Source organism: Nycticebus coucang, chromosome 1, assembly GCF_027406575.1.
Source record: "Nycticebus coucang isolate mNycCou1 chromosome 1, mNycCou1.pri, whole genome shotgun sequence".
NCBI classification, from domain to species: Eukaryota; Metazoa; Chordata; class Mammalia; order Primates; family Lorisidae; genus Nycticebus; species Nycticebus coucang.
The window spans coordinates 31,540,910-31,550,881 of NC_069780.1; the positions used below are offsets into that span (position 1 = coordinate 31,540,910).

Consider the following 9,972-nt stretch of genomic DNA (forward strand, 5'->3'; position numbering starts at 1 on the left):
CTCCTTCTGTTTTTGTTTTTGTTTTTTCTATACTCTCAGATGCCTGTGGCTTTTTTCCCTCCATTTCTAGGTTTCTCTCCTCATTTCTCTCTTATAGAAATAGACATAGTTTTTTATGAGTGGTAACAATCTACTTCATCTCATTATTATCTGTTGTTTATTTCAACTCATCCTTTATCTTGGGAAAAGAAAGCAAGAACAGTTCCTACTTTAGAAGGATATGTATTAAAACTGTAATGATATAGAGAATATTAGCTTGTTCCCTGTACAAAGATGACAAACGAATTCACAATACATTCCATATTTTCCAAAATGCACATATAAATGTGCACAAAATTATACAAAGAGAATTGGAGTTAAGATAGTATTAAATGTCTACTAGAATTTCAAGTACATTACTTAAACATTAATTTTTAATTCAGTTTGTTAATACATTGGTTAGGACATTGCATCCTCATTTATAAGTGACATGTGCTTGTAATTTCCCCTTTATAATTATACATTTCTTCCAATTTTGATCTCAGGTGTACCCAGATCAAGTAGAATGATTTTGAAGTATTTCTTCTTTTTCTATTGTCTATAAGATTTGGCATGATCTGTTTTTCGAAATTATCTTTTACTTTTATTTATAAATATTAGTTGTCTATTTTTTGATACTTAAAAAATAATAAGAAGAAATTAACTGATGACTCCATATTGAATCTCAGAGTCAAAGCATTCTATAATAGACATACTCTTACTTGACAATGCGAATGTTACTTTCTTTGCATTATTATTATTATTGATTAATATTTTGATGTAGCAATTGTCTGATTCCTTTTGTGAACATATGTAGGTTCATTCGTACTTTATGAGGTTTTTGTTTCTAGTCCTTATCTTAAACATTGTTATTTTTATTAGATTTTAAGCCTCTTTAATTTTGTGAAGGCAAAAAAATGGAAACCTTATAAACACATGTATGTGTAAAAAAAAAAAATAGAATTTCTAAAATCCAAAACACTGACAATACTAAATTCTGGGAAGGATTTGGAGCAACAGAAACTCCTTGATTGCTGGCAGGCTATGCATAATGGTACAGCCACTTTGAAAGACAATTTGACAATCTTTTATAAAACTAAACATACTGTAACCATTTGATCCAGCAGTGGTGCTCTTTGGTATTTACACAACTGAGTTAAAAACTTAGGTCCACACAAATACCCACACATAGATGTTTACAGCAGCTTTATGCATCATTGTCAAAACTTGGAAATAACAAAAATGTTCTGAAATGGGTGAATGGATAAATAAACTCTGGAATTTGGCAATGTATATTTATTATTTGGTTCTAAACAGGAACGCATTATCAAACCAGGAAAAGACGTGGACATAACATAAAGGCACAGTACTAAGTATAAGAAGTCAGTATGAAAAAGCTGTAAGTGTATAATTCCAACTTTGTGATATTCTGGAAAAGGAAAAAGATATGAAGACTAAAAAGTTCAGTGATTGCCAGGGAAGGATGGATGAATAAGGAGATTCCACAGGATTTTTCAGGCATGATTTTTCAAACTATTCTGTATGAACCTATGACATGTATAGTAGACACATGTCATTATACACTTTTTGAAACCATAAAATGTATAACACCAAAGAGTTAACCCTACTGGAAATTACAGAATTAGAGTGATATGATGTGTCAATGTTGGTTCATTCGTTGTAACCAGTGTGGCATTCTGGTGTGGGATGCTGATGGCAGAGGAGGATGTTAGTGTGTGGTGGGCAGAGGTTGTAAGGGAACTCTTTGTATTTTCTATTCAATTTTACTGTGAAGCTAAAACTACTATTTTAAAAAGTCTATTTCTTCAGAGAAAAGACAGAGGAGACATTTTTCTTAATTGGACATCTTGAACCAGACACAATTTGATAATAGTGACTTTAAATAACTGCATTGTTTAGAGCAATCTATCTTTTTCTAACTTAAAAAGGTCTCTGATTAAAATGGATGAGCTGTGTTTCTTAAGGGGACAATTTGTGTATTTATCATAATCAGACAACATGGACTGGACAAATGTGGAATTGTCAAATCAGCCAGTAAAGAGTACATAATAGAACATTTCTTAACTGTAGAATGAAAATTATGCTGAAAAGTTTTAGCATACCCCAATCTCTGCACTTAGAATGAGAAGTCATGATAAGTGAGTGATATTAAAAGATCATGAATAGTGAATTGTCTTTTTATTTTTCATTTTTTTATTGTCCACCGTTCTAAAAAAAATAAGATCGTCAATATTATCTAAACTACAGAAAAAATTGAAAACCTCTAGTACAGATTAACAATAATAAAAACTAAATCACAGACAAAATTCAACTCATTTATTTATGTTTTACCCAGATGTAATTTTTTATTGCTTTTGAAATTATTTCCTTGGTCCATGTTTTAGAGCTCATCAGTGACCTTTACATGTTTCATTTTGCTGACCCTTATGGCGTGTCTCATATGTTAGTTAACACATCACCTGGTGTTTGATAATACTTGAGTTACAGCCATCTTTTTTTTAAACAATAAGTTCAATTTATTATAATGTCACTATAGAAAAAAACATACAACATGTTAACTTGAAATTCTTTTTTCGTATTTATACAAAAATATGTAAAGTATTAAGGAACATAATTAAATGAATAAATATTTTTCAGATAACTATTTGAGATTATAAATTACTTACAAATAACTTCTTAATCTTAAATTCTCAATTGAAGCAATTAATTTAAAAATAAATTTTAGCCAGGCATGGTGGCTCACACCTGTAATTTTAGCACTCTAAGAGGCTGAGGCAGGTGGATTGCTTGTGCTCAAGAGTTCGAGACTAGCCTGAGCGAGAGTGAGATCCCCATCTCTAAACATAGTGGGGCATTGTGGCGGGCGCCTGTGCTCCCATTTACTCTGGAGGCTGAGGCAAGAGAATCACTTGAGCCCCTAGAGTCTGAGATTGCTATGAGTTGTAACACCTCGGCACTCAACCCCATGGTGACTAAGCAAGACTCTGTCTCAAAAAAAAGAAAGAAAGAAAGAAAAGAAAAGAAAAGAAAAACAAAAACAAAAAACCTCACCCAAACCAAAAATAAAATAAAATACATTTTAACAAAAACAAAAATTTATGTAATGATTTATTTAAACTGCTCTTTTGTGATCAAAACTTCCTTAATCTTACTTTATTACCTAGGGTAGGACCACCAAGGCTAATTCACTATCAGACTGCTTACCTGAATTGCTAGTTTGAGAAGGATTTTTAGAAGAATTTTGGCAATTCTCATTGACATTTGGTATCTTGCTTGATTGATCTTTTGGAATCTGTATGTAAATGCTATGTATACAAGACATAATAAATAAAATTACTTTTGAATACTGATATGGAAAACACCAATACATTAAATTCTTAACATATTTCAAACAATATCAGAGCTAATATTAGAACTTTAATTATCTGATAGACTTCAAATGTGTAAGCTCTAAAAACTTACTAAGCTTCAAATTGAAGAATGGGATAAAAGCAAGTTGAAGTAGTAATAAATTCAGGGCAGTACAGATCATTAAATTAACTAGAGTTAGCTTGACATATGCAAAGTGTCCTAGTTCTGGAAGCATTTGGTGGTGGACAAGTTGCTTTTCTTAGGCTTGTTGTCTTCTAAAAAATAAGTACTGCCTTATTTCATTAATTGTTTTTAAATTAATAAGAGGGTACATGTGATTAAAAAATCATTTTAACATAAGGTCATTTGCACTTGAATGTTTATGGCAGCTCAATTCACAATCATAAAGATTTGGAAATAACCCATGTGAATGGATTAATAAACTGTGGCATACCATGAAAGCTATTTAGCCATTAAAAAAAAAAAAAGGTAGAGACTTTGTACTTTTTGTATTTACCTGAAATGATTTGGAGAACATTTCCTAAGTAAAGTATCTCAAGAATGGAAAATCAAGTATCCCATGTACTTGTACTCAATATCAAATTGAAACTAGTAGATGAACTACTACAGGCCCATATGAGAGAAAATTGAAATTAAATTCAAGAAGGGTGGCTGGGGGTTCGGTAAATTTGCACCCTAAAGGGTACAATGTATGGGTATATGGCACATTTCCTGGGTGAAGGACTTTACTACAACTTGGACTTTACCTTACAAATGCCATCTTTTGATCTAATCCACTTTGTAACAATTGTGTTCAGAAATATTGAAACAGCAATGTGTTTTAATATAAATCATTGGAAACCAAAAATAATTAAAAACAATTGGCTGGGGACAGTGGCTCACGCCTGTAATTTTTTTTTGTTCAACCTATCATTCTATTTATTTATTTATTTATTGAACTTATTTTTACATATACATGTGTTTACTAGGTTTCCATTTTTTGCCTTCACAAAATTGAAGAGGCTTAAAATTTAATAACAATAACAATGTTATTGACTAGAAACAAAAACCTTGTAAAGAATGAACATAAATACATTCAGAAAAGAAATCAGAGAATTGCTGCATCGAAATATTAAGAAATAATAATAGTAATAATAATAATGCAAAGAAAGTAACATTCACATTGTCAAATAAGAGCATGTCTATTATACAGTGCTTTGACTCTGAGATTCCATATGGAGTCATCAATTAACTTCTTATTTTTTTTTAAGTCTAAAAAATAGACAACTAGTATTTATAAATGAAAGTAAAAGATAATTTCAAAAAATAGATCATGCCAAATCTTATAGACAATAGAAAAAGAAGAAATACTTCAAAATCATTTTACTTGATCTGGGTACACCTGATATTAAAATAGGAGAGAATATATTTTGTAAAAGGGAAATTACAAACATATTTCACTTATAAATGAGGATGCAATATCCCAAACATCATATTAACAAGTTGAATTAAAAATTAAAGTTTAAATAATGTACTTTGGTCAAAATTAAATCCAATTTATGTGAGAATTAGTCACTATTTTCTTTTCTTGTCTTTTTTTTTCTTTTCCTCTTTTCCTTTCCCTCATCCACTCCCTCCTTCTCTGTCTGGACTCCCCTTCCCCCATGCTCCACTGTGTCATTAATTGTCCTCATATCAAAATTGAATACATAGGATTCATACTTCTCCATTCCTGTGATGCTTCACTAAGAATAAGGTGTTCCACCTCCATCCAGGTTAGTACAAATGCTTCAAAATCTCCATTTTTTTAAATGGCTGAATAATATTCCATGGTATACATGTACCACAGCTTACCAATCCATTCCTGGGTTGAAGGACATTTAGGTTGTTTCCACATTTCAGCAATTGTAAATTGGGCTGCAATAAACAGCCTAGTACAAGTGTCTTTATAATAAAGGGTTTTGTTTTTTTTCTGGATAGATGTCCAGTAATGGGATTGCAGGATCAACTGGGAGGTCTAGGTTGAGTTCTTTGAGGTTTCTCCATACTTCCTTCCCAAAAGGCTGTATTAGCTTGCAGTCCCACCAGCAGTGTAAAAGTGTTCCTTTCTCTCCACATCCACACCAGCATCTGCAGTTTTGAGATTTTGATAGAGGCCATTCCTTGCTGGGGTTAGGTGATATCTCATGGTGGTTTTAACTTGCATTTCTCTAATAATTAGAGATGATGAGCATTTTTTCATGTTTGCTGGCCATTCATCTGTTATCTTTAGAGAAGGTTTTGTTCATCTCTCTTCCCCATTGATATATGGGATTGTTGTTTTATTTTCTTGTGGATTAATTGAAGTTCTGTATAGATCCTGGTTATTAAGCATTTGTCTGATTCAAAATAGGCAAATATCCTTTCCCATTGGGTAGGTTGTCTATTTGCTTTAGTTGTTGTCTCCTTGACTGTACAGAAGCTTTTCAGTTTAAATCCCATTTGTTTATTGTTGCTGTTGTTGCTACTGCCATGGCCGTCTTCCTCATAAAGTCTTTCCCCAGGCCAATATCTTTTTTTTTTTTTATTAAATAATAGCTGTGTACATTAATGTGATCATGGGGCACCATGACCATGACTGTTTATAGACTGTTCGACACATTTTTATCACACTGGTTAACATAGCCTTCCTGGCATTTTCTTAGTTATTGTGTTAAGACATTTATATTCTACACTTACTAAGTTTTACATGTACCCTTGTAAGATGCACCACAGGTGTAATCCCACCAATCACCCTCCCTCTGACCACCTCCCCCCTCCCTCCCCTCCCTCTACCCCTTCCCCATATTCTTAGGTTATAACTGGGTTATAGCTTTCATGTGAAAGCCATACATTAGTTTCATAGTAGGGCTGAGTACATTGGATACTTTTTCTTCCATTCTTGAGATACTTTACCAAGAAGAATATGTTCCAGCTCCATCCATGTAAACATGAAAGAGGTAAAGTCTCCATCTTTCTTTAAGGCTGCATAATATTCCATGGTGTACATATACCACATTTTATTAATCCATTTGTGGATCGATGGGCACTTGGGCTTTTTCCATGACTTAGCAATTATGAATTGGGCTGCAATAATATTCTGGTACAAATATCTTTGTTATGATGTGATTTTTGGTCTTCTAGGTATATGCCCAGGCCAATATCTTCCAATCTTTTTCCTATTCTTTCTTTGAGGATTTTTATTGTTTCATGCCTTAAATTTAAGTTCTTTATCCATCTTGAATAAATTTTTGCGAGTGGAGAAAGGTGTGGGTCCAGTTTCAGTCTTTTACATGTGGATAGCCAGTTCTCCCAGCACCATTCATTGAATAGGGAGTCTTTCCCACAGTGGATGCTCTTGTTTGGTTTATCAAAGATTAGGTGGCTATAAGTTGTTGGTTTCATTTCCTGGTTTTCTATTCAATTCCAAATGTCTATGTCTCTATTTTTTGTGCCAGTACCATACTGTCTTGACCACTGGCCTTGTAATACAGCCTAAAATCTGGTATGGTGATATTCCTGGCTTTGTTTTTATTACCAAGAACTGCCTTAGCTATGTGGGTTTTTTTCTGATTCCATACAAAATGCAGAATCATTTTTTTACAAGTCTTGAAAGTATGATGTTGGTATTTTAATAGGGATGGCATTGACTAAATTGCTATAGGAAGTATAGACATTTTAACAATGTTGATTCTTCCCAGCCATGAGCATGGTATGTTCTTTCATTTGTTAATGTCCTCTGATATTTCCTTTCTTAGGGTTTCATAATTTTCTTTGTAGAGGTCCTTCACCTCTTGTTAGGTATATTCCTATGTATTTCCTTTTCTTTAGGGCTATGTTGAAGGGAGTTCAGTCTTTAATTAACCCCTCATCTTGGCTGTTGTTGGCATATACAAAGGCAACTGACTTGTGGACATTGATTTTATATCCTGAGACATTACTGTATTTTTTGATGACTTCCAAGGGTCTTGTGGTTGAGTCTGTAGGGTTCTCTAAGTATAAGATCATATCATCAGCAAAAAAGGGAGAGTTTGACCTCCTCTGCTCCCATTTGGATACCCTTTATTTTCTTGTCTTGTCTAATTGTATTGGCTAGAACTTCTAGGACTATGTTGAATAGTAATGGTGACAGAGGACAGTCTTGACTAGTTCCAGTTCTAAGAGGAAAAGCTTTCAGTTTTACTCCATTCAGTAAAATATTAGCTGTGGGTTTGTCATAGATAGCTTCGATCAGTTTCAGAAATGTACCACCTATGCCTATACTCCTCAGTGTTCTAATTAGAAAAGGATGTTGGATTTTTCGACTGCTTTTTCTGCATCTATTGAGAGGATCGTATAGTCTTTGGTTTTGTTTCTGTTGATATGGTGAATAAGGTTTATAGACTTGCGTATATTAAATAAGCCTTGCATCCCTGGGATGAAACCTACTTGATGTATGACTTTTTTGATGATAAGCTGTAATCTATTGTCTAGGATTTTGTTGAGAATTTTTGCATCTATATTCATTAGTGAAATTGGTCTGAAATTCTCCTTTTTAGTTGGGTCTTTTCCTGGTTTTGGTATCAGGGTAATGTTTGCTTCATAGAACATGTTGGGGAAGATTGCTTCCTCCTCAATTTTTTGGAATAATTTCTGCAATACAGGAGTAAGCTCTTCTTTGAGAGTCTGATAAAATTCTGGTGTGAAGCCATCTGGATCAGGGCATTTTTTTGTTGGAAGACATTTTATTGTTTCTTTGATCCCAGTGCTTGAAATTGTTCTGTTCAGGAGCTCTATTTCATCTGGGGTAAGTCTAAGGAGATAGTATGATTCCAAATATTGATTCATTTCCTTCACATTGTCAAATTTCTGGGCATAAAGTTTCTGGTAGTATTCCTAGATAATCTCTTGTATCTCTGTGGCATCAGTTGTTATTTCCCCTTTGTCATTTCTGATTGAGGTGACTAGAGATTTTACTTTTTTATTTCTAGTTAGTCTGGCCAGAGGTTTATCTATTTAATTTATTTTTTTCAAAAAACCAACTCCTTGTTTCATTAATTTTCTGAATGATTCTTTTGTTTTCAATTTCATTAATCTCTGATTTAATTATGGATATTTCTTTTCTTCTGCTGGGTTTAGGCTTACATTGTTCTTCTTTTTCTAATTCTGTCAGACGGCTTGGGAGTTTGTTGATATGCTCTCTTTCTGTTTTTCGAATATAGGCTTCTAAAGTGACAAATTTTCCTCTCAGGACTGCTTTTGCTATATCCCATAGGTTTTGGTAATTTGCGTCTTCATTGTTGTTATACTTACGGAAGTTAATGATCTCCTTTTTTATTTCTTCCCGCACCCAACTGTCATTCAGCAGTTAAACAACATGGAAGGTTGTTTAACTTCCATGCCTTTGTGTGAGGTTGAGCATTTTTGTTAGAGTTGAGTTCCACTTTTAGTGCCTTGTGGTCTGAGAAGATGCAAGGTAGAATTTCAATTCTATTGATTCTGTTGAGGTTTGTTTTGTGTCTTAGGATATGATCAATTTTGGAGAATGTTCCATGGGATGATAAGAAGAATGTATATTCTTTATCTTTGGAATCAGTGTTCTATAAACATTTATCAAGCACAGTTGTTCTAGGGTCTCATTTAAATCTCTAATATCTTTGTTTAATTTCTGTTTAGAGGATTTGTCCAGCTCTGAGAGATGGGTATTGAAGTCCCCTGTTATTATGGTGTTATAGAATATCATTCTATAGAATTACACCTGTAAGTCTAGCACTCTGGGAGGCCATGGCAGGTGAATTGCTTCAGCTCAGGAGTTTGAGACCAGCCTGAGCAAGAGTGAGAGCCTGTCTGTATTAAAAATAGAAAAATTAGCTGGTTGTTCTCGTGGGGTCCTGAAGGCTGAGACAGGAGGATTACTTGAGCCCAATAGCTTGAGGTTGCAGTTAGCAGTGACACCATGGCACTCTACCCAGTGTGACAGAATGAGACTCTGTATTAATAAATAAATAAAATAAAAATTAAAAAAAGCAATGTCAATTCTTGTGAGTGACATAAGTAGAAGTGGTGGTGTAAGGAACTCTAAAATATTGTCTCCTCAAAAATGAGTAAAGAAGCCAGCAAAAAATAGTCAAAATTATCAGATATCTTAAGACTAAAACAAGTTTAAACTAACAAGGTGAATGCTTAATCAAGGGAATAACTACCCTGAATATCAGTAAGAGAGCTTTGTGATATGTTAACTTACCCTGATCCATACCCCTACTCTCCAGCTCTGAAGTACTCTGGAAGACAATATCCTACTTTCCAAGTACAGGTTTCTCATACCAAAGAAGGCAAACCAGACTATATTCTCAAAGGACTGTGATTCTTTCTCTTTGAAGAATCTGCCTTTATGCCATTCTAACTTGGAACTCCATCAGTGTTGAGGCAGCCACTGAGAAGTTATTTGTCAAAGATATTTAAAGAAAAGGTACACTGGCTGCTGCTACCTATGGCAAGGGATACAAATTGAGGAAAAAAATAGATAAACTAAAAACTTGGACAGAGAGAACAGAAAATACTTAAAATATCTTATATATCCTGGGA

The 9,972-nt window shown here is 33.6% G+C and overlaps 1 non-coding gene across 1 annotated transcript; it reads left to right on the forward strand.

Annotated features, from left to right (window-relative positions):
* Positions 1-202: 202 nt before the first annotated feature.
* LOC128592656 (U6 spliceosomal RNA) lies at positions 203-308 on the forward strand. The gene has a single exon (XR_008381962.1). It is a non-coding gene; the product is annotated as a U6 spliceosomal RNA (small nuclear RNA).
* Positions 309-9,972: the final 9,664 nt, after the last annotated feature.